The following is a 6,000-nucleotide window of genomic DNA, read 5'->3' on the forward strand; positions in this document are numbered from 1 at the left end:
ACTGGTCAGTCCACACAAACTTTTGGTTCTTTCTGGTCAATATGGTCATAGGAGCTGCAATCTTAGAGAAGTCTTGAACGAACCTCCTATAGTAACTTGCCAAACCCAAAAAGCTCTTGATTTCTGTCACTGAAGTGGGTCTAGGCCAGTTAGCTACAGCTTCCACCTTCTTGGGGTCCACTTCTATTCCATTTTCTGACACTACATGCCCCAAGAATGAAATGCTCCTCAACCAGAACTCACACTTGGAGAACTTGGCATACAAGTCATGTTCCCTCAAGGTCTGCAAAACCAACCTCAGATGATGGACATGCTCCTCTGCATTCTGGGAATACACTAAGATATCATCTATGAAGACAATAACAAAGTGATCCAGGTACTGGCTAAAAACTCTGTTCATGAGATCCATGAATGCTGCAGGGGCATTAGTTAACCCGAACGACATCACAAGGAACTCATAGTGTCCATATCTGGTTCTGAACATCGTCTTCGGCACATCCTCTTCTCTTATCCTTAGCTGATGGTACCCGGATTTCAAATCTATCTTAGAGAAATAACCTGCTCCTGCTAGCTGGTCGAATAGATCGTCGATCCTTGGCAACGAGTACTTATTCTTGGTAGTGACCTTGTTCAACTGTCTGTAGTCGATACAAAGTCTGAGGGATCCATCCTTCTTTCTCACAAAAAGTACTGGAGCACCCCAAGGTGAGGTACTCGGTCGGATGAAACCCTTATCTACCAGCTCTTGCAACTGCTCTTTCAATTCCTTCAACTCAACTAGTGCCATCCTGTAGGGAGGGATAGAGATCAATCTGGTTCCAGACATCAACTCAATTTCAAACTCTATCTCCCTAGCAGGTGGCAACCCTGACAGCTCATCTGGGAACACATCTAAAAACTCACTGACCACGGGCACTGAGGCGGGCTCTCTGACATGACTATCCAGCTCTCTCACATGAGCTAGAAAACCCTAACAACCCTTCCTGAGCAATCTACGAGCCTGTAGGGCTGATATCAAACCTCTAGGTGTACCCCTCCGGTCTCCTCTGAAGACAACCTCTGACCCATCCTCACATCTAAACCTGACTACCTTGTCTCTGCAATCCAAGGTAGCATCATGGGTAGATAGCCAATCCATCCCTAGAATGACGTCAAAATCTGTCAAATCTAGAACCATAAGGTCGGCGGACAGGCATCTCCCCTCAACAAAAACTGGACTACACTGGCAAACTGACTCTGCCACTGACGGGTCACACTTGGGTCCACTGACCCATAGGGGACACTCTAACCCAGAGACCATCAACCCCAACCTCTCGACGGCTCTCGGAGCAATGAAAGAAAGCGATGCACCAGGGTCCATTAAGGCATAAACATCTGAACAACCAATGATGAGATTACCTGACACCACTGTGTTTGATGTGTTTGCCTCCTGCTGTGTCATGGTGAAGATCCGTGCTGGAGCTGATGGACCCTCACCTCTGAAACCCGCTGAAGAAGAGGCTGCCCCTCTCCCTCTGCCTCTGCCACTGGCCTGAGTCGCGGCTGGAGCTACTGGCTGAGCCACACTACCAGAAGCTATCTGCTGAGACTGTGCCACAAAAGCTGCTCTAGGAAACTCCCGTGCCATGTGTCCCTCTTGTCCACATCTGAAACAGGCTGCTGTCCCAAACCGATATACTCCTTTGTGCGGCTTTCCACACTTCATGCATACTGTATTCTCTGCACCTGAGCTCGAGCCACTCCCTAATCCCAGACCTGACTTGATCTTGTTCCAGAACTTGTTCTTCTTTGACTTCCTGGGGCCTCTGTCCCACTTCTTACTGCCTGAACTCAGAGAAGAAGGGTCTAACCTTCCCCCACCTGAGGTCTTGGAACCAGAAGGCTGTGCCACTGACTGCTTAACTTTCCCTTCGATGATTGCATTGGCCTCCATTCTCCGGGCCATATCCACTATGGCATGGAAACTCTCCTTCTCTGCTGACTGAATCAAGGAGGAATACCTGAAATGAAGCCTCATGATATACCTCCTTGACTTCTTCTGGTCTGTGTCCAAATTCTGCCCAGCAAACGGCAACAGCTCCAAGAATCTATCTGTGTACTCATCTACACTCATTTCCTCCGTCTGCCTCAACTGCTCGGATTCAATCATCTTCAACTCCCTTGAACTGTCAGGGAAAGCCCATCCTGCAAACTCATTGGCATACTCTTCCCATGATAGGCTATCCAACCTCGGGTTCACATAGTTCTTAAACCACTCTCGGGCCTTCTTGCACTTCAGTGTGAACCCAGCCATCTGAATGACTCTATTGTCATCAGCTCCTATCTTATCTGTAATCACCTTGACCCTCTCAAGGTACATAAACGGGTCATCACCTGTTTCATACTGAGGAGCACCAAGCTTCATGTAATCAGTCATCTTGACCTTGCTCCCCTCAGATGAGCTAGGCTTAGGTACTTGGGTTTCTGACTCTGCTGGTGGTGGAGGAGGTGCAGCATCCCCTGGGTTAGGGTTTGCTATACCTGGGTAGAAAGATGGGGGTGGGTACATAGGGTACTGTGGGTATGGCATATGTGAGTGATAAGGGTTAAAACTGGGGTAATCCGATGTACCTCCCATCGAATACCCGGAATTTTGTGAAAAGGGTGGGTACTGGGGTGGCTGAACAAACCCCGAGGCCTGAGTGCCTCCTTGAGACTCTCCCATGCCCTCTTCTGACATACTCATCCCAAGACTGCCATCCCTCCTCTGATCCACATCCATGTCATCCCCCACATCCTCTGACATACCACCTTGAACTGTTCCCCTCACTGATCTGCTTCTACCCAGATCCAAAGACTTTCTAGGGTCTCTTACTGCTCTTTCTTTGCTGGACCTACTTGACATTGCCCTAGGCAATGCAGGAGGACGGGCCTCAGCGCCCTCGTCCTGGGGCGGTACTCCAGTCAATCGTGCAGATCGACGAGTTCCTCTCATCCTGTTTACTGAAAAACAGCACACATCACATAGACATTAGCATCAATGGTTCATGTGCAAACACATGAACCCGCATCACATACATCACATACATAACATATCATTAATGCACATGCATAAATACAGGACTCCACATCCTATCCTAGTGGACATGATTTTCCTATTGTGCTTGACCTTCTAGAATATCTATGAGTCTGACACTCTAGGTCCGACCATATGAACCTAGGGCTCTGATACCAATCTGTAACAGCCCGGAAACCGGACCGCTACCGGCGCTAGGATCCATATCGGCTTAAGGCCGCCGGGACCCGTAGCAAGCCTAACATGCATCCTGTAAACCTGTTTAATCCCATACATGATCAGCACATACATAAAAAATTTTTTAAACTTTTCTTTTCATTCATTCACCAAACTCAACCTGTGCATGCACTATTCATAATCATAAACACTAACCCTACCTTGGAGTCCTCATCAAAGCTCTAATGGGGTGACATAACATGTATTGAGTTTGGTTTTCATAAACATCATTAAAATCATGTACTCACAAGGGATTAATAACATACTAGAGTCAAGCACAATTCTATCCTCAATACACCATTACATTACATAACTGTTCTATACTTTACATTACATGTCAAATTATCATTTTACAATTCATCATGTCCACTACTATTCTATTACATATACTACTCTTCTTGACTTCCCGATCTAGCCCGAACCTGCATACCTGGGGGATTAAGGGAGTGGAGTGAGCTACTAGAGCCCAGTGAGCAGAATAATAAAAACATTTAAAACATATGCCATCATGGAATGCATCACATCACAAACAATCCACATCAAGGATGAACTTGTCACCATTTAGCCCTCTATATAGTCTAATTATGCCAGGGGCGTAGTGCAGGCACGCCTGGACTTCCATAGCATATCATACATGTCCAATCATGCCGGGGGCGTAGTGCAGGCTCGCCCGGACTTTCTCTTACATAGTGCCAGGGGCGTAGTGCAGGCTCGCTTGGACTTCCATAGCATATCATCATTATATCATGTCATAACATATGAGGGCTAATGGATCATTCAACATTCATCCACATCAACATTGTAAAATGTAATGCAACATATTCGTGAATTCTAATGCAAGCACCCTAATATATCTTATGACATTCATGATGCGTGATTCATGCTAAACTTTCATTATTTGCTTTGAAACTTAGAGAGTTATTCCACTCACCTTAGGCTAGCTCTGACAAGACTCTGAAGCAGGTAACTCACTGCTGGGGTCCTCGGTTCCTCGGGTCCGAACCTACACAGGTGGACTCAAATGAGGGACCAAACATACATAAACATAACTCTAAGATACTCCCCAAAAACCCCTTAAAACATCATAAAACAATCACACAAATCATGCAAAGGAAGGCTGGACAGGGCACTTTCGGTGGCCGAAAGTCCCTCCAGAGCCGAAACTCAGCCACTTTCGGCGGCACCTTCGGCGGCCGAAAGTCCCTTCCAGAGACGAAACTCATGCATGTTCGGCGGCACCTTCGGTGGCCGAAACTCCCCTCCAGAGCCGAAAGTCCACTTTCGGGGGCAGGGTTTGGCAGCCAAAGGCTGGCCTCCACAGGCAGGTTCGGCAACCGAAAGTCCCTTCGGCTGCCGAACCTGAGTTCTTCCAAAGGGCAGAACTCAGCCTCAAACATGCACAAATGCCTCCCAAACCATTCAAACTCAAACAAAACATGCATAAACATATTCATCAGCTCCTAGGGGCTTCAAACTATCCTAAACCCCAACTACAATACATCAAACACACATAAACAACCCACATTGTTCAAAACATCAACAAAAACCCATAAACTCAAATATAACCTAAACATGCATATCTACCCCCAAAACTTCTCAAAACTTGCTTAAAACATAAAATGAGCTAAGGATCCACTCTTATCTCTTATAGATCGAAAGGAGAGGCGATCCAAACTCGGAGATGGGGGAGATCTAACTCTTTGGTCTCCAAGCTCCAAAACTTGCTCTTTTACTCAAATATCTTCAAACCAAGATGAAACTTGTTAAAACTCGAAGGATTGAAGGAAAACATCAAAAATCAATCATGGGAGAGCATGGACTCACCGTGGCCGAAAATGGGGAGAAAACTCACCCGTTTCGGCCATGGAGCCCTTATGTAAGGGCTGTCAGACCACCTTTCGGCAGCCTAAAGTGCCTCCAAATCTCATGCAAGTTCGGCGGCCGAACATGAGGTTCGGCGGCCGAACCTTTGAAACTTTCGGAAGCCAAACTTGCCCCCCTAAACTATCCAATGTTCGGCGGCCGAACCTGGAAATGTCTCCATGGTCTTTTTCATTCAAAACTCAATTTCTTTCTTACTTAAAATCATAAAATACATTAAAACATTTTATAAAAACATGATTTTACCCTTCTAGAGGTTTCCGACATCCGAGATTCTACCGGACGGTAGGAATTCCGATGCCGGAGTCTAGCTGGGTATTACATTGATCTTTTAAATGCAATGTTTTAATTATATGACATGATGAACTAAGCTTGATGTATGATATGTTGACCCAATTGGAGCATTTGATGAGGGCTCCAGTAAGGGGTTTTATGTTTACAGATATAGTGCATGCACAGGTCAAGCTTGGTATATGAAAAGTTTAAAGTTTTTATGAAAATGTATGATCATGTATGGGATTTATCATGTATGATAGGATGTATAGTAGGCTTGCTACGAGTCCCGGCGACCTTAAGTCGATCTGGATCCCAGCGCCGGTAGCGGTCCAATTTCCGAGTCGTTACAGCTTTCTTGCTATTAGTCTGCTTTTCGAGCATTTTGCTCTCATGCATCTTCTGGGCTTTTTGCCCTTAGTTTATTTCCGAGCATTTTGTTATTGTGCATCTTTCGGGCCTTTTTGCCCTTAGTCTGCTTCTGAACATTTTGCTCTCATGCATCTTCCGAGCTCCTAACCCTAGATTTCTATTCGAGCAATTTTCTCTTTATCGTCCGAGATCTTTGTCTCGTT

The sequence above is a fragment of the Manihot esculenta genome, chromosome 7 (assembly GCF_001659605.2).
Source record: "Manihot esculenta cultivar AM560-2 chromosome 7, M.esculenta_v8, whole genome shotgun sequence".
NCBI lineage: Eukaryota > Viridiplantae > Streptophyta > Magnoliopsida > Malpighiales > Euphorbiaceae > Manihot > Manihot esculenta.